Below are 20956 nucleotides of genomic sequence, written 5' to 3' on the forward strand. Positions count from 1 at the left end.
CCGGTCTTTGCCGCCGCCCATCGGCTGGGGGCAGTCCTTAAGTGGTTAAGCAAACACATTTTCTACAACTTTACAGTTATTTAAAAAAAAAATAATATTGAAACAGCCAAGTTGAAGAACGGATATACATAGAATTTCAAATTTCCTTCCCCTGCCAGAAAAACCCCAAGCATGTTTGTGGTTTGGTACAATAAAGTCTGCTGTAAATCAGATGTACATCCCATTTACCTAAATCCACTCCTTTCTTTACTCAGTTAAAGAGGAACTCCAGTGAAAATAATGTAATAAAAAGTGCTTTATTTTTACAATAATTATGCACAAATGATTTAGTCAGTGTTTGCTCATTGTAAAATCTTTTCTCTCCCTGATTTACATTCAGACATTTATCACATGGTGACATTTTTACTGCTGACAGGTGCTGTCACGGGAAGGTAAAGATGCTTGCTTTTTTGGCAGTTGCAAACAGCTGTTATTTCCCACAATGCAACAAGGCTCCCACAGTGTGATGTCAGGAACTCAGAGCTGTGAGGCACTGACATCACACTGTGGGAGGGGTTTCCCCACAAAATCAGCCATACAGAGCCCCCTAATGATCTGTTTGAGAAAAGGAATAGAATTATCATGGGAAAGAAGGGGGTATCAGCTACTGATTGGGATTAGGTTCAATTCTTGGTTACAGTTTCTCTTTAAGATCCATGATTTTAGATTTATGACTAACAAAAAAATCCTACAATGGATCTTTGACCACATTGCTTGGCATGAAGTTATTTGAATCTATTGAACACAGGTGTAAAACTAAAGGCCCGTGGGCCAAATGTGGCCCTCTTTGCCATTTTATGCCACCCTTGAGAGCTTCCAAGGTCCAGTATTGTAAGCAGTAAATGAACAACAGCCTTCCCGTCCTGAGCACACCAGTGACAGACTGACAGTGTTTCTTATTGAAACATTGTCAGTTTGAGCCAGGGAGCAGCAATAACTGATGGGACACCCCCTAATGAAATTAGCATGGGCCCCCCTCCCTGGATCTAAACTTCACAAGCCCCTTCTGGTAAAACACAAACCTTCCCCCGACACCATCTCCCCACATAGCAGAGTAATGCATTGGAGCAGTGTAAGTTTTACCTGCACCAGCACTGCGTTGTCTCTTCTGCTCTTCCTGTTAGTTGCATGCTCTGTGCTTCCATTCTTTCTTCTCCCATTCATGTGACATACCTCAGGAGCCAGAGGTATGCAGCACAGAGCATGTGGCTGTCAGGAAGATCAGCGGAGATCTGAAACAGCACTGGACTGGATAAATTAACCCATTCAGTTTCCGTCGTGTTCACGTGAGAAATGTTCACCTCCCATTCATTAGCCTATAACTTTATCGCTACTTATCACAATGAACTGATCTATATCTTGTTTTTTCCTCCACCAATCAGGCTTTCTTTGGGGGGTACATTTTGCTAAGAGCCACTTTACTGTAAATGCATTTTAACAGGAAGAATAAGAAAAAAATGGAAAAATTCATTATTTCTCAGTTTTCAGCCATTATAGTTTTAAAATAATACATGCCTCCATAATTAAAACTCACGTATTGTATTTGTCCATATGTTCCGGTTATTACACCATTAAAATTATGTCCCTATCACAATGTATGGCGACAATATTTTATTTGGAAATAAAGGTGCATTTTTTTCCATTTTGCATCTATCACTATTAACAAGTTTAAAATAAAAAAAATATAGAAATATTTCATTTTTACATTGATATTTAAAAAGTTTAGACCCTTAGGTAAATATTTACATGTTTTTTTTTTTATTGTAATGTTTTTTTTTTTTTAATAGTAAACATTTTATTTGGGTAGTTTTGGGAGGGTGGGAGGTAAACAATACATTTATAATGTAAATGTGTGTTAATTTTTATTTTTTTTTACATTCAGTTGTAGTATTACTTTTTGGCCACAAGATGGCGGCCATGAGTTTGTTTACATGACGTCACTCTAAGCGTAACACACACTTAGAGTGACGCATTGGGGAGGGAACAGCCAGAAAAAGCACAGCTTCCGAGAGAAGCTGTCACTTTTTCAGCGGGGGAGAGGAATCAGTGATCGGGCACCATAGCCTAATACATTGATTCCGTGGCTACCGAATCCGCGGCCGGGAGTGCGCGTGCACGCGCGAGCGATCGGCCAAGGGAGCGCGCGGTAGCGCGCATGGTTCCTGGACGTAGTTTCTACGTCCAGGAACCAAAATAGGTTAAACTGCTCCATTACGCTACTCTGCAGAAGGTGGAGAAGCAGACCCCTCATGGTCACTATTGTTACACTACTTAGTTTGGGTCAGTTCAATAATTGTTAAATCTTAATCAACAATTTGGTCCGCACCTTTTTTTCAGCCAGGTTTTGTCTTCTCTTGTGGTTGAGTTTAACACTCCTGCTATACATGGTGGATAAATAAGATTCAGTTGCCAGTTTTTAGTGTTTACAGTCACCAAAATATCAAAAATTATACTTAAAAACAAAATTAAAAATATGTTGGTAATTTCTAAGTTTTTTCTGACTGATCCTTATACATATGATACATAGGGTATATTTGGGAATTTAAAAACCTAAAATACCATACATATCATTATCTCCGATGAACTCTGTATGAGCTCTTTTCAGTTCTAAACTCAAGAGGAACAAATGCTCACTCCCAGACAGCACTCTGCACTCCCCTTTGGTGTTGCATGCGGGTTTGAGGGCCCCGGGTGGTGGCAAAGCCCGGGGCCCCTACCTGTCATGTGAACTAGTGTTTGTGTGTTTTTCTCTCTTCAGATCTCCATGGAGTTTTCTTTCCTAACCTCATTGATTGTTTACTCATTTAAATAGGATTTATCAGACCCAGTTGCTAAAAAGTTAAAAGAATTGACAGCATTCAGAGGAGAATCCAGGGATCCATTTCAGTAGCATACGCCTAAAGGAGGCAAGGGAAAAAGAACTGGTGTTCATTTGTGGACTACAGATTCAGGATCTAATGAACACAATTCATGAAAATAACAGTCTATTGGATTTTAGGCTGGTCAGAGGGAAACCAGTGTTGTCCTATTTCTGTGACTGAAGATACACTTTAAATGTTAAAAACAGAATATCACACTGATGTTAGTTTTTGTTGTTCACATGCTACAGTGATTTATCTACAAGATTTCAGGTGGAGCTCTCACTGCATGACTGCATGCACACGTACTGAGAGCGTATTTCCAAATGTTTCTCTGTATTGAAAAACTTAAATAAAGGTGTTCTAATTGAAAATTAAATCAAATTGCATCATTAAAGTGTGCCTTTTTTTTGCCGTAGAATTCCAGTTCCTCTCAAACACAAATCTTTGCAATTATTACTACTACCTAACTTCGTGGAACAATATTTTTTGTAATGAAAGGATAGAGAACACTCCATTTTTTAACATAATTACTATATACACAATAAAAAAGCTTAACGTTTAGTAGCATGTAATGAGCATAATTATCATTAAACTTCTATATATGGCTTTCCTCTAACCCGTGGATACAAGATTGACTGCTGGGTTTAGTGTTTTGTATCTGCAGCTTTCAGAGGCTATGTGAAGTGAAAATATATAATTCTGAGCGACTTTCTGCAAACACCACAGTCATTTTCCGCACTTACCTTTCTTCTCTTAACATTTTTCAACAACATAAAATATCATTATTACAGGTTTAATCTGCACTTTAATGCCTGCTGCATCTACCCATGCTATTCTTTAATATTTCATCATTAAATAGAAAAATAACCTGATATGATCCTAATTTACTGCCAATTACACTGCATTGATCAAAGTGACCTTTTCATACAGGAGCACAAAAATCAATCATGCTGTACAACAAATGTCAGGGGGATGAGAGCAACATATAATCTGTGACAATCAAAACATTACTTACAAATGAAATCACCAATGACCTGCATGCCAAGGCAATTTCTACATGACGTGCTCTGTTTTTGTTTTCATCCTTTGTTGGGGATTTTTTTTTGTTCCCCACTGTCTCCTGCCAGACGTAGTTTTGTTATTTCACCATTTCAGTGACAGCTGATGAAAATGGTCAAGGCTTTGTATTTTGCAAAGAGAATTACCATGGAAAATGATCACTAAATTGACTATATTTTTTTTACTCTTTTAACACTCACAATCGTTTGGCAATCAATGTTTTTGAGTGGCGATCTTTACAATCTTCAAAACAAACTATTAATATAAATGAAGGTCAATGAATCAGAAAGGTGCACGCGTAGAAAAATGTATCCCTACTGTTTCCAGATAGCAATGCTAGCTGCTTACCATTCTCCAATTGTATTTGCCATTTTGTCATGGCCTCTAAAGAATCTAAGCCATCTGAAGATTGAAGTGTGAATTCAGACTTTGAGGACTGTGACTTAAGTCTCCAGTTGAAATGTTACTCATCAGCTACTTACAAAGAAGTAACATAATTAAAACATCTTGCGGTTGATTTACAAAGGGTGGAAAAGACTGTTAAAGGATACCCGAGCTAAAGCAATGGGATTCAAATGAGGCTATAGAGAGGTGTGTGGAGCCGTGTAGAGGCTTACCGCTCCTCCATTGAACTTCCATGCCCCAGGTTCCTTTGGAAAAGGCCCCATTACTTCAGCAACTCAGCCAACTTGGGCATGCACAGTACGTCCTTTCTCCCTTTGGCTGCACTCCCCATGCTTCTGTGCATGCCCAAGTCAGCTGAGTCGCCAAGGTGACGACGCCTTGTGCAGCAGACCTGTGGGGCATGGAAGTGCAACAGAGAAGCAGTTAACTTCTTTAGCCTCTTTTGAATCCCATTGCTTCAGCTTGGGTGTCCTTTAATCTCTGGATAACACAAGTCATCCAAAACACCTGGGCTGGATTTTTTGAAATGTGTCATATTTAAGTATAAGGAGTAGAGATGGCCCGAACGGTTCGCCGGTGAACTTCCGTGGTTCGCATTTGCGGAGAACTGCAAACTTTTCCGGAAGGTCGATTTGCCCCCATAGTACATCATTAGGGTCAACTTTGACCCTCTACATCACAGTCAGCAGGCACACTGCACCAATCAGGCTACACTCCCTCCTGGAGCCCCATCCCCCTTATAAAAGGCAGGTAGCGTCAGGCATTGGACTCACTTGTGTGCCTGCAGTAATTAGAGAAGGGAGAGCTGCTGCAGACTCTCATAGGGAAAGCTTAGTTAGGCTCTTGTAGGCTTTTTAGCTTGCTCCTTTCTGATTCTTATTGCTAAAAAAGCACCTTTTTAGAGCTGATCTTGTTCTTGTGATCTATTTTTTTTTATTGGCCCACTTGCATTATATACAGCCCTGCCAGTCAATCGCAGCTGGCCTTTGGCCCCTTGGTGGTAATTACTACTCTGCCAGGTGCAGATTTGTAATACCCATCACTGCATATAACTACCTGTTGTTCACAGTGCACCCACCTACCTACGTGAGCGCACACAGTGTCACTGTGCCTGTCCAGTACCTGTCTGTGTGTGACAGGTGCACATTAAAATACCCATCACTGCATATTCCCTGCATATACCTACCTGTTGTTCCCTTCAGTGCACCCACCTACCTACGTGAGAGCACGCAGTGTCACTGTGCCTGTCCGGTACCTGTGTGTGTGTGTGTGAGACAGGTGCACATTTGTAATACCAATCATTGCATAATTGTTCACAGTACCTGTGTGACCACACGCTGTGTAATATACCACTCCGAGCATACCTGTTAACTGCACCTGTGTGACAGCTGCACATTGTATTGTAATACCAGTCACTGCATACCTTTCACTGCATCTGTGACTGCACATTGTATTATACCTGGCAGTCAGTGCATACCTTTAACTTGAATGGACGGCAGATTTGCCCTCTATAACAGATTCTCGTTAAAGGATTTAAAATTGATTTGTCTCATATACAGCAGGGCCTCGAAAGTCCTCCTGAATAGAGATGGCCCGAACGGTACGCCGGCGAAAAGTTCCTGGTGAACCTCTGGAGAACCGCAAACTTTTCCGGAAGTTCAGTTCGCCCCCATAGTGCATCATGAGGGTCAACTTTGACCCTCTACATCACAGTCAGCAGGCACATTGTAGCCAATCAGGCTACAGTCCATCCTAGAGCCACTCCCCCTTATAAAAGGCAGGTAGCGTCCGGCTTTGGACTCTCTCATGTGCCTGCATTAATTAGAGAAAGGAAAGCTGCTGCAGACCCTCATAGGGAAAGCTTAGTTAGACTCTTGTAGCCAGGCTTGTTAGCATGCTCCTTGCTGATTCCTATTGCTAATAAAGCACACCTCAACAGCTCTTTTGAGAGCTAATCTTGTTCTTGTGATCTATTTTTTTTGTGTGTGTCCCACTGACACTTGTGTTGCATAGACAGCCTTGGTAATTCCTACTGTGTGTGCCACTGCCAGGCCCAGCACATTCAGTGACTACCTGTGTGTGTGACATGTGCACATTGTAATACCCATCACTGCATATACCTACCTGTTGTTCACTGTTCACCCACCTACCTACTTGAGCGCATGCAGTGTGATATATCACTCTGTGCATACCTGTTAAGTGCACCTGTGTAACTGCACATTGTATTAGTCAAGTCAGTGCATACCTTTTACTTCATCCCCCCAATATGGACAAAACAAAAGGCAAAGGCAGGCCACCTGGCAGGTCTGTTCAAGGTCACGCTGTCATGATTTCATGCAGCCCTCGACCAAAGTACAGTGTTCAGAAGAAGGCACGTGCCATCAACCCCCAATATTGTCAGGACGTAGTTGACTATTTAAAACAGAACACCTCATCTTTCTCAGCTTCCACATGGAAGCGTGACACATCTTCCTCCTCCTGCTCTGATTATGGCACCCCACTTAACACTCAGTCGGCCGCCACCACCAAAGTGCCATCACCCCAGGGCTCAGCGGTGTGGACATTTTTTTGTGTGTCTGCCTCAGATAAGAGCAATTCCATCTGTACTCTGAGCCACCGAAAATTGAGCCGTGGAAAGACCAAGACCCGCGTAGGGGCAACTACCTTACGAAGGCACATGATTACAAAGCACAAACTGCAATGGGATGACCACCTGGGGAAAAGCAGCACACAAAAGCAAAGCCACACACCGCAGTGGAAGATACCAGGCCGCAATTTTTTCTCAAAAAAAGGCGATACCTAAACTGTACCAAGATGTTGAAAGGCAAGTGGTGACATCTCTGGCACACAGCGTTGGGTCCAGGGTCCATCTGACCACAGATGCCTGGTCTGCAAAGCATGCTCAGGCCTGCCCAAAGGCTAAGTCAGTCCCCACACACAGCATCTCTGCCTGCACGCCGTGTGACTGCCTGCCCCAAGACTAAGTCAGTCCCCACACAGCATCTCTGCCCGCAGGCTTGTTGACTGCCTTCTCCGCCACCACCAACAGGGTCCAGGAGTCCAGGCGGATTCCTGAATTTTTAAGGCCACTGCTAGCAGCAGCCGCTATAATAATTTTTCTGGTGCGTGTACATGCCTGCCTTATTTTTCTGGCTGCACTGCAGCTGCAACAACAACACAAAAGGCATGTACATGTGTCAATTCCCCTTCGTGATCGTTACCTTGCAGCGGTGAAGGGGCTTGCATATCACAATGAAGCAATGACCGCCTGCAATATGAGTGTCTCGGGGCAAACCCAAGATAATAAGGTCATTGCTTCATTGTGGACAGACCAAATTTGATCAGCTGGACAGTCACTGTTGTTCTGTCATTGAGCTACCACAACCCGGCGACCATATGTGCTTGAAAACCGCCACAGCCTGCACTCTCGCCATGGTGCGCACCAGTCCAGCATGGCCGTCACTACACAAACAGCTGTTTGCGGTGCGTTACACAGTGAGTTTGATGTGTCAGTGTGAAGCAGTACTCTAATTACACTCTCTGATTGATGTATACACATGCAAGATGTTTTAAAGCACTTTAGGCCTGCAATTTAGCATTCAATGTGATTCCTGCCCTTAAAACGCTGCATTGCGTCAAATCCAGATTTTTCCCCAGGACTTTTGGCGTCTATCCCACTCATCCATGCAAAAACTCAGATGTTAGACCCCTTGAAACATCTTTTCCATCACTTTTGTGGCCAGTGTAAGTGTTTCTAGTTTTCAAAGTTCGCCTCCCCATTGAAGTCTATTACGGTTCGCTAAAGTTCAGGCAAACCGAAATTTCGTGGAAGTTCGCATTCGCGGTTCATGAACCGAAAATCGGAGGTTTGGGCCATCTCTAATAAGGAGGATATTAAAAAGCTTCATAAGTAGTGTTTGTACATTTTCAGCCATACACATTCATCCACCACAACAAGAAAACTAAGCAAAAATATAAATGCAACACTTTCGGTTTTGCTCTGATTTTGCAAGAGTTAACTCAAAGATCTAAACCATTTTCTACATATACAAAAGATCCATCACTCTGAAATATTGTTCACAAATCTGCCTAAATCTGTGTTAGTGAGCACTTCTCCTTTGCCGAGATAATCCATCCCACCTCATGGATGTGGCATATCAAGGTGCTGATTAGACAACATGAATATTGCACAGGTGTGCTTTACGCTAGGTACACACGATACAATTTTCTGTTAGATATACCTGCCAGATCAATTTTTTTAACATGTCCGATCTTAATTTTGATTGATTTTCTGATCAATTTTCTGATCGGTTTCCATTTACTTCTATGGAAACGATCGGAAAATTGATCAGAAAATGGATAAAAATTAAGATCGGACATGTTGAGAAAAATCAATCTGGCAGGTAAATCTAACAGAAAATTGTATCGTATGTACCTAGCATTGGACTGACCACAATAAAAGTCTACTCTGAAATATGCAGTTTGATCACACAGCACAGATGTCGCAATGATTGAGGGAGCATGCAATTGGCATGCTGAGTGCAGAAATGCCTGTGAAATGAATGTTAATTTTTCCACCCTTAAGCCATCTCCAAAGACATTTCATAGAATTTGGCAGTACATCTAATTGGCATCACAACCGCAAACTGCATGTAACCATTCCAGCCCAGGACCTCCACATACATTCAGTGACAAGTCAGTTAATGTTTTGATACAATAAAGAACTCTTTCCTTATACTGGAGAGTCCTTCTCACTTATTGGCCAATGAATGCCAGAGATGGCAGAGGTGTCTGGAAATAGCATTCCATATCACTTTCTGGAGCCAGAGAAGCATGAAGACCTGCAGACTAGATATGGCCAGAACAGTTCACCGGCAAACAGTTCCTGGAAAACTTGGGCTGTTCACCGTTCGTGTTTAATGCAATTTTTTTGGCTGCCTACTTAAGGAGTTAATTTAGCAATTACATTTTTTCAAAAAGACTTTTAGTTTTTGAGAAAATTGATTTTAAAGTTCTCATTCTGAGTGTGGGAAATGTTTCCAGGGCCACCGAATAGCATAGCCCCCTTACGAGCTAGAAACACCAAATTTGCAGGGTATATGATGTAGGACAGTGGGTACAAGATGAAAAAAAATTAAAAAGACCTTACAGTTTTTGAGAGAATTGAATTTAAATTTCTCGTTCTGAGTGTGAGAAATGTTTGCTGGGCCGCCGACTTTAGCGGTTAATAACAAGCCCGCTTACGTGATAGAAACATCAAATTTGCAGGGTATGTGAAGGGGGAAAGTGGGTACAAGAGAAGAAAAATAGGATCCTCCTGATCCCCATTTGTCTGTAAAAGGATCTAAAAAGGACTGTTTATGTAAGGAAGGCCACCAACAGTCCTAAATTTAAGTTCTTCTGAAAGGAGGAATAAGCTAAAATTCCTCCAAGCCAGTATACAAAAGTGACCTACAAAATAGTTTAACGACTTGACCACTGAGGGTTTTTTCCCATTGTGGACCAGAGCAATTTTCACCTTTCAGCGCTCTTTCCTTTTATTGCTGGTGAGTTGGGCGCAGGGTGAGCCAAGTGAGGGAGCACCCTGCTGCCAGTGAAATTCCCAGCGTTGTTAAATACTATTCCTCCTCCAACTTGTAGCAACTTAGAGGGAGAAGTAGTACGAGGTCTTTGGATTGCCAGGACCCCAAATTACCCGTGCATGGGCTGTGGACTATGGCTTTGCTGCTATAACGGCGCCCTGCTTTGGGATGCCACTTACTGAAAGCTATGATATTAACACTTTTGCCAAATTAGCGTTTAACTTTGGCACATTTTCTTTAAAAAACAAACAAACATTACAACCATATTGTTTTCAACACGTCAGATTGATTGGTTTCTTGTTATTTAACTTTAGGACTTTGCTTGACAAAACATAATGGTTTAAGTCATATACAATATATATACGCAGTAACATTGATGACTCAAAAAGGTTGACACGATTTTAAGCTTCAAAGTAGGTAAAGTAGAAAACATATTACTGTATAGAACATGTGCATGGAGAATACACTGACCATGTTAAGGTCTCATAATAGAGATTCTATGTTCATTAGTTTAAATAATTCCAAATTCATACAGTATATTATAAAAATTAATGGTATGAATAAATGTGAATAATCCCCAAATACTTTGCAATTTTGTTGAGGAACAGTATTCCTAATTTTTTGGTCTTAAAGATTTGGCCTCTGTGGAATGTTGCTTTTACACCTAATAATGTTACAGATCTGTTGCTAAACAACATATTGCTCATCTAGAACATTTTTAAATGTAATCCTAGACCCTTATTCAATTCACTTTTTCTCCTTAGTTTTCTTATAGGTGATATTTATACACATTATCAATAAAATGCTTTTTAAAGTGAACCAGAGACGAAGCACCCACGTGTATATCAATGGGAACATCAGAGAAAACACCTACACTGCTCTATGCTTCATCCTTCACTGTTCAGCTTGCTTGTCATCAGCCCTGATAAAATCCCCGACTGAGCATTTAGTCTGGCTTTGCTATAATGACTTAGCTATAATGATTCCTGAGCAGAGCCACAAGGGGGCAGGTTTGGGCTTTAAAAGACATCAGAGAAGACAGACTCAGCTATAATGATTTTCTGAGCAAATCCAGACTGAATGCTCAGTAGGGGGTTTTATCAGAGCGGGTAACAAGCAAGCTGTGCAGTGCAGAATGAAACAGAGAGCAGGGTAGGGGTTTTCTCTAATGTTCCCACTGATATATATAGTAAAATACACAAGGGTGCTTCGTCTCTGGTTCACTTTAAGTCACCAGCAAGAAAGAAAATACTGAGGTTTATTTTAACAGTACCCTTTCATCTAGGTGAATACTTAAGAGTAAAAGTGAATTGAATAAGGGCTCTAGGCCCACATGCAATTCACTTTTTCTCCTGAGTTTTCTCCTAGGGGATATTTTCACACCTTGTCATAAAATGCCCTTTAAGCCACCAGCAAGCAAGAAGTCACTAAAAATAAATTTGATAGCTTTTTTCATCAACTTTTGTGTACTTTTTCAATTGTAAAATCCTAAAAAGTTAGTTGAAAGAGAAGATGAAAGTCATCTCCTAGGAGATAACTTAGATAAAAAGCTAATTGCATATGGGCCTGGTGTTATAATAAAAATAAGCATATCTCTTATATAATTCAATAACAGTTCTCCATTTTAGGATTTGATATGCTGTCTTTGCACTATCTTCAATTAAATATGCGGTTTATTTGATTAACAAATAGAATAGTAGCTCAAGGGGATCAAGAACCACTGGGAAAGTAATAAAGGTTAAAATAGACCAAAAAGCCCTCTATTAAAATGCAAAGCTAAATTTAATTTTGCCTTCTTAAAACAGAAGGTATTTGCGATAATTTGCCTTCAAGTGAGCAACTGTGGTTTCCCATGATGCATCAATTCTGCATATGCAAATCATCTCGTTATGCCCTAGATAGCAAGCCTGAACATCAAAAACTGCTGGTTTATAGTCAACCTATAGTTAATACATTATACAGAGCCACATCAATCCAACATGCATACAGCCTGTTTTGGACATTTGGACGTCATCAGTGCATGATATGGATTGATATGTCTCTATGGAATAGGCATGGATCGGTACTACAGAATACACAGGTAGCTCATAGTGACCCAGAACCACTACTTTTTTTTTAAAGCCAGAAATGGTACTTACCTAATAAGACATAAGCCTCTGGAGGATTCCCATGTCCTAGTCAAGACAACCTCCGCTGCCCAGGACCCTCTGACAGTTCACGGCCATGCTTCTCTATGTGCACAGGCACATGCCTTTTTTCCACTCCAGAAACAAATACAAACAAAGGGATGATATCCTAACAGCCAGAACATTGACTTCCATGCCAACAGCAGTAACCAAATTGTCACTTACTTCTTACTGTACATTTTGAAGTTCCATGGCAGTAGAATGAGCTATACAAAAAAAAATGTGGAATAGAAAAGTGATAAAATATGTAAGATATAAAATAACAAATTATTTCTTATATAAGGGTTACAGTAAAAAGACAAAATTCAAATGCTCAGTTGCTTAATCGGAATTCCTCATTTCTTTACTAACAGATTCCTAAGCCATGTGGACAAGAGTTTCAGGGAAAAAAATAATCATAACATGTTTCTGAAAAAAAGTCAGATGTTGAATTTAATGCTAAATGTATTCTCAGTAAATGACATAAACTGAAGGTTTAAACATGTTTGATATGTCGGTACTCTGCTTAGTGAGACAGATTTAGGCATATGTAACACTGACAAATATTCTAGAGATGTCACGTAATGTCAAGCTAGTATACATAAAAGAAAATTATTTGTAAAGTGCTTTACAAAAGCAAGCATAGTGGTGGATGATATATTATTTCACAGCATACAAACAGTATTCTTGTAAATCACTAAAGGTCACATGTTACAGATAAAGTGCTGTGTTGCATGGATTAAAATGATTTTACAGGGCTTGTAAGTGACATTGATCTGTAAAAGCTAATATATACAAGAAAACATGCATAGCAGTGAAATATCCAGCCTGCTTGAGGTTGTAGTTGTGTGAACAAGAATGGCTAAAATATGAAAAACAGCTTCACAAACTTCATTGTGTATCCTCTAGGTTACAGTTGTTGAAAATGGAGTAAAAATAAAATTATAATTAGAGATGGCCCGAACGGTTCCAGGCGAACTTTGGGTGGTTCGCGTTCGCCAGCGAAGGCGAACTTTTGCGGAAGTTTGGTTCTCCCCCATAATGCTCCATTAGGGTCAACTTTGACCCTCTACATCACAGTCAGCAGGCACATTGTCGCCAATCAGACTACGCTCACTCCTGGAGCCCCACCCCCTCTTATAAAAGACAAGGTTCTCCGGATGTTTTACTCACTCGTCTGTCTACAGTAATTAGTGAAAGGACAGCTGCTGACCGACTCTGCTAGGGAAAGCTTGGTTAGGCTCTTGTAGGTGTGTTAGCTTGCTCCTGGCTGATTGTTATTCCTTATATAGCACCCCACAACAGCTTCTCCAGGGATTTGTAGGATGTCAAAAGCACGCTTACATACCTTGGCCAGGAATCGAACACAGGTCGACTGCTTGGAGGGCAGCTATGCTTGCTCACCACTATTCTACCGACACTACAGGCTGAAGCCAGCCTAGCTGGCCTGGTAAGGATGAAAAGGTAGGTGGTCATGCAACCATTTCTGCTAACATAAACTTACTTGTGTCTTACAACACATTGGCTTAAGACTTTACTTGATAGAGTGGAGGGCTAGTAGAAAGAGAGGGTTAGTAGAAAGAGAGAGTGGAAGTGTCAAGATGAGCAAAGAGATAAAAGGCAGACAGAAAGTACAAGAATGGACAGAGAGTCCTAGATAGGGTGAGGAAATGCAGAGAGAATGTAGACATTGAGGTAGAGGGTGGGCATAGAGAGAAAGAAAGACCATGGGCACAGAGAGTGAGATTGGGCAGACAGTGAGAGGGGAAGGAGTAGTAGCCAAAGTTAGAAATAGGGCAAAGAGACAGAGCAAGTGAAAGCATCACTACATTATACAGATGTAATAGTGCACATTAGGGATAAATAAGCAAATTATTTAAGTTTGACCTCCCCATGAATTGGCCATTTTCACTTACTAAACCTTTTTGCTGACACATATTTTATGTTAAAATTCACCTTTACACATTTCCACAAATACCCAGCAGATTTCAGGTCAAAATTTGCATTGAAGAATACTGCCAACCTTTGCAGTTAATAGCAAAGCCCCATACGTGCCATCACCAAATTTGCTGGGTATATTAATCTCTTGAGGAACACTGTGTTAAACCCCCCCTAAAGACTAGGCCATTTTCAATAAATTGGCCGCTTTAAGGGCTCGCTGCAGGGCCGCATATGTCAGCACACAAGTGATCACCCCCTTTTCTCCCCACCAACAGACCTCTCTGCTGGTGGGGTCTGATCGTTTCCCCAATGTCTGTTTTTTAATATAAATATTTGTTTGCTTATTTTTGTATTATTTTTCCTATTTTTTTTTATTCTGTAATCCCCCCTCCTTCCCTCCCAGAGCCAGCCAATCACTGTGATCGGCTGTCATAGGCTTCAGCCTATGACAGCGAATCACCCCCGAGCCTCTGGAGGGGACAGCCGTGTCACACAGCTGTCCCCAGTACAGCGCTGCCATGGATTTAAGCTCTGTACAAACTAATTAGACTGTGATTTCGCCATCTAACAGTCTCCTAGCAGCGATCGCTGCTGGGTGGCTGAAGGCGGAGGCGCCTACCAATCGGAGATGCGCACGCATTAGCGTGCGTGATCTCCTGCAATAGAGGCCCCAAGGACCTTACGTCAATTGGCATTAGGCGGCCCTTTGGCTGCAGCCGCATGCATGCCCGTCGGCATGACGCGGTCAGCAATAGGTTAAGAAGAATAGTGGGAATAAGGGGAAACAAAAATTTTAATATTGATTTTCAATTTATAATTGGAAATGCTTACCTTACCTCTGCTGAATGTGTCAGGGATAAGGCCACCTAATGCTCTAAAGTCCCTTCTGGAGGAAAAGTTACAGCCAGGCAGAAATTATCTTATGTGGTAATCTGAGATAATTTGGACCGGATCTGGGTGGGAAGAGGCACCCAAAAAAAGTATAAAAGGTTTAAAAACGATTAAAAATGTAATAAAGGATCTTACCTCAGATGAGGAATAGGGTATCACAAGTATAATTTATTGTAACACTAAAAAGAGCTGCTTCCTCGGGTCAATAATCACAGTGCCTGTGTGCAGATCCCCACAGACTCGGAGTACCTCTAATATGTGCTCCAAGTCTTTTATGATCTACACAAAGACACAAGCTTAGTTTAATACTTGGTGGGGATTTGGAGGCCAAAATATAGAGGCTAGGCATGCCTGATATTTCCTACAAGTGCTGATGGTTGTTCCTGGCACAGAGGCCCATATGCAATTCACTTTTTCTCCTAGGTGATATTTTTACACCCTGTCAATAAAATACCATTTAACTACTTCACCCCGAAGGGTTTTACCCCTTAAAAAACAGAGCCATTTTCACCTGTCAGCACTCCTTCCATTCCATCAAATTATTTTATTCTAAAAGTGTTTTATCAGGTAAAAAACTCAGGAGAAAAAGTGAATTGCATATGGGCCATGGTTTAAAGATATTACAGAGGGATTACCCAGCAAGAGTCAATTCAAACCATCCTCTCCAATTCCTAATCCAATTCCATCCTTAAAATAAACAATGCTAAGGTAGATAAACCCCACACATTTTATTTGCCCATTTGTCCCGGCTATCAAAACATTTAAATGATGTTCCTAGTATAATGTATGGCGACAATATATTAATTGGAAATAAAGGTGTATTTTTTCTGTTTTGTGTCTTCTGCACCCTATCAATAATTACTAGCCCCTATTTGTTTAAAAAATGAATAAATAAATAAATCAAACCAGTAATATACCCTCATGCCACACATATTAAAAAAAGCTGAGCCCCTAAAAAACTGGGTATTTAGGAGAAGTTAATAGTAATTTTTTAAAATGTATTTTAATTGTAATTTTACTTTTTAGCTACAAGATGGCACTGCAAAAGTTATCTTGGGTTACCAGAAAGTGTTTTATTTTATTTTTACTTTACTTTTTCTTTTATAATTATGTATGAACAAGGCTCCCAACTGGTGTTCATTCATATACAGGGACTTTCATTGGTTCAGAGAACACGTTTTCATTCACCAAATTCTGAGGTGTAAGTCCCATTGTGAACAAGCAGCATGCATCCGCAGACACCCACGCACCTATCGATAATTGATAGGATGTACCAATATGTCCTGATTGTGTTAGTAAAACTCAAATTGGACACAATGAAACATTCAGTTTGATTTAACTAGTTAATTGAAGTGGTAAGGCTAGTATGATAACCTCACTCCTATCGTGTCACCACCACATTTTTTTTTAGATTGTAAGCCTTTAGCAGGGCACTCCCAAGGACTTGAGTTATTGGGAGTACTACTCCAGTGCATGATCTGACATTGTGTATCACTATCTTATGAAAGGATATGTAGGTATATATGTATATATATATATATATGTATGTATATATATTAGTATATAGATCAATTTCATATACAAGCATACATGTATCTAAGTCTGTGCCTCATGTATCTATTCAGTGTGATATTAATGTGTCTATAGAACAATCAGCCACCCACACACATCTGTGCAGGAAGAGCTGGCTGCATGATATAGAGAATAGCCAAATTCTTCTCTCTGGGCAAAACCCATAAAATGCCCCAACTGGGGACACCTGGAATGTCATAAATAACATGTTTTCCCCGTGATCATTGAACTGTGTTAATTCTCGTAAATCACATGACTTTCTGTAATTATGGTGACATATGATGTTAAACTGCGCATGAGCAAAATCCTGTATTGAATAGGATATAAGGAAAGCAACTGTAATAAAGATTCAGCATAATTTGTGCTCACAACTCCTGTGTGTGTGTGTGTCCTGTTAACCACGTTATGTGACATGTCCTGGCGCCAGGAAATTAAGTAGTCTAAGGCATCTGATATCTGACATGAACTTAAATAGATCCAACTCCTTTCAGCTGAGGGCTCGCCGCGGATGGTCTTCTGCAGAGTTCACGTAAGTAATATGACTATATTACTAGGTGTCTATATTATTTATGTGAAATTTCTGTTGATACCAAAACGAATCCGGTGTTGGAGTTTGTGTTTTTTGATAGTATAATTTAATTATATAAATTATAAGGTTTTTAGAAGGCCTTAGTTTAAAAAAAAAAAAAAAAATAGGGAGAATGTAGACTTTTGGTAAGTCTATTACACTTCTCTTAGTAGGTCTAAGGGAAATATAGATTTTTTTGGGAAAAATCTAACAAATTTGAAGTCTGATCAACTTCAATAAATTATTTTCTTTTGGTAAGAAAATAGAGTTCATTTGGGAAATGAACAGGACACCATATGGTATGGATTTCTGGGTATTTGTAGTTCTTCTTAGGTTTTGAATGGGTTTATTACAGTTTATTTTTGTAAGGTTTTTATAATGTCAGATAAGATTCAGATGTTTTAGATTATTTGTCTGCGTTTGTTTTGTAACTAATAATCTGTTTTATTAGTAAGGTTAAGAAAAAAGTTATTAAACTCTGAGAAACAGTTTGGGTTTAGTGAGGTTGTAGAAAGATAAAATCCCTAGACAAAGTTTGTTTTGTTCTCATGAGATGGGAATTATAGATAGAATTATTGATAAATAGTAGTTATTGATAAAAATAGTGTTGATAAATTTTAAAAATATATAAATTATAATTTATCTAGATAAGAATTGTCTATCGGTACGGCAATATCTTATATTTGTAGTTGACACACAGATTTAATAGAGGGCCAATAAATTACAGTATAAAACTGGAATTAGATCAATGGGTCAAAATATTGTCAAAATGTTTACTATCCCAATCCCTAATATAGATGAAATTTATGAACCTTTGTGTTGCCAGAATATCTGGAAGAAAAAATTTTTGTTCATCTTTGGGTAGAATATAATATATTATATTAGTCTTGGGCTGTCATTCCCTTGGGGGGGGGGGGGGGGGAGAAAGGAATAATAGTTTAATCCATATACAATTGGTTAAAGAACTATGTCTAACGGTGATTAGAATTATATATGTCCAAGTCTGTCTTGCTTGTGTGTTAATCTTGACTAGTAATGTGTGTTTTATGTCTGTTTTCCGTCTGGTTGCGCCAGCGATGAAAAAAAGTATTATATAAAGTGTTATAAGATTCTTACTGTATTTCCGAGAGATGGTTAGTAAAATTAATATTAAGGACACTCATGAAACTCAGATAAGAGCGGTCACTTGCAGAAAATCGCCAGTATAAATTCTATGTACGTACAAAACTGGTTTCAGATGCCACCTTGGGAAAAATTCTGTTATACTGGACTTTTTGTAGATGACCGATCATTAATATTGTCTGAATTATCCATGGGTCATTTAATACAAACTTCGTTGAAAAAAAAACATTTCCGAAATACAGTAATGTAATTAATTTCCTGCAAATTTGGGTATAGTTATAAAATAACATGTATCACAATGTATTCATATGTATTATGTGTAAACTGACACATATGTGTGAAAATTGAGAGATTGTATCGAGTACATGATTGTCATATGTATGGTAGAGAGAGGTAATATCCGCAGGGACGTAGCAATAGGGGGGGTACAGAGGTAGTGGCCGCACCTAGGCCTTTGGTCTAGAAGTGCCCCGAAGGGTCCACCCTCTATCACAGTACTAACTCTAGAGGTCCTGTAGTGTTAATAATCACTTCTATAAATGCTCTATAGATGTTTTGAATAAATAGCGGTCCTTGGCACACTGTTTCCAGTCCCTTTCTTGCGCCCCTGGCACTGTGGTTGTCTTTGGCAGGTTTTGGCGCGCTGTGTCAATTGCTGTGTGTAGAGTTCTTGGGGGGGGGGCCCTGATGTGGAACCTGCACCAGGGCCCGCAGTTCCTTAGTTACGTCACTGGGCACCCGCTAAATTATGTGTTGAAACCATGGGTATATCTGCCTCTTTAAACTAGATTCTCTTCTTTCTCATTAGGAGATTACTTCTTTAATTAGTTAGACTGATCTTGTAGAGTTATGGGTAATGATTTTTTTTAGCTAAATGCAGATGTAATTTTGAAATAATCAGGAATACTTAAGTAGTTTTATTAAATAGTGTTAGAATTTCCCCTTTTAGTTTGAAAGGGTTAAAGATGAGGACATGTCATTTTTAAGGGATCTAATCTGCGCCCGCCAATATCTGTGTGGGTTTCTCTTCTGAAGTAGTCAGTGACAGGAAAGTAAAATGAGGAGAGAAATGAGGAAGTAAAAAGTTTATTACTTTTTACTCTAATAGGGTTTAACATTATAACATTAGATTAATTAGGAAACATATATGTCCGTATGTATGAAGAAATGTCAGAGATATTTGCCTTCTGAAATAGTAGTATTTTTATCTCTTTTTCTCTGTTAATAATGATTTCTGCATATATACGGATGTATACTTGATAGTGGCAGAGTATGGAAAGGGTTAAATGTCATTTTTTTAAATGTGGGTTTTTTTTTCTCTTCTCTGAGAAGCTACGCCACCAGAAGTAAAATGAGGAAGTAACTGGTGTTTCCGCCCGGTTAATTACTCAAACGTACTAGTTTTTTTCCTGCTGAAGAAAAAGAAAGTGCATTCTGAATACGTAATGTGTAAGAATGTAATTTAATTGTCATACGTATCTAAAACAACATCTTAGGTTTTTCTCTTAGTTAGGTATACGTGTCCAAAAGGGATTCTGGTATTTTTTCATAGGTAGTATAGTGAAATCATATATCATAGTTTGGGGCCAATCTGGAAGGAAGCCGGTTGATTTGTCTGTGGGTTTTTTTGGGTGAGGAAACTGAGTGCCCGGGGGAAACCCATGCAGACCCCGTGCAGATGTTGACCAGTCAGAGATTTGAGTAACATTGTAAGGCGAGAACACTGGCTGCTACGTCACCGTGTTACCTTAGTTTCATAGTGTAACGAGAATTGAGTTTTAGTACAACCTAATTCCCTTAGTCTAAGGTGGATTAATTGAGTAATGGCGTTTGTCACCCAGACTTATACAAGTGAGTAGAGTTAAATCATTTCCCCATGTAATGGTAGTTTGCCATAAGTTTGTTAGAATAATGTTCATATTTGAACAGAATTTATATAGCTTGTAACTTTGAAGCATATAGATTCAAATGATTTACTCAATAGTTCTCCATGAATAAGTTCCTTCTTGAATATCGTATCATAGTTGTTAGGGTGTATGTTTTTATAAATCGCAGCAGAAAAGGCATTTAATGATGTTTGCAACTCATTGTTGAAGTATTACTTGCTGTTGTAACTAAACTGTGTCTAATTTAATTCTTCACTGGCCTGGTCACCCAGTTCAACGAATTCTCTCAGCTTGCTCCTCCTCCAAGCCATACTGATAAAGCACAGTTATTGTAACTTCAATATTTCTAAATGCCATGCAACTATTGAGAAAAAATAATGCATTGTATACTGTTTGTACTTATATTTTAGTGGATATTGTGAAACTCTGAAAGCCATATTCATTTGGGAAAATGTATGGAAAACATTGAGGACATATTAAATAGTCAGGACAGGTATACAGTTTTAGGTCAATTAAGATCGCATGTGTAGTTCTGGGTCACGATTGCTGTTTATTTCATATCACCCTTTAGATTATGGGAATTCCTTTCCAATAGTGGGGTTTTGACCTTAATAACCCCTCTTCCTGTTAATAAATCCATCTCCTTTAAATTCAGAGAGCTGTTTAAGGCTCTGACTCTAAGTCACTCATGTTTTTAGTGAGAACATATGGTTTTTTTTTTTAAGCCCAAAACCCTTAAAGTAAATTGAAATAAATCCTTACACTCAGCATAGGAAAATAAGTACATTTTTTTTTATCCTTAGGAAAATAGCTTATTTTAGTGCTTGAACCTTTTTTACAAATTGCAGAATCATTTGATGTTGGT

Source organism: Hyperolius riggenbachi, chromosome 5 (genome assembly GCF_040937935.1).
Source record: "Hyperolius riggenbachi isolate aHypRig1 chromosome 5, aHypRig1.pri, whole genome shotgun sequence".
Classification (NCBI taxonomy): Eukaryota; Metazoa; Chordata; class Amphibia; order Anura; family Hyperoliidae; genus Hyperolius; species Hyperolius riggenbachi.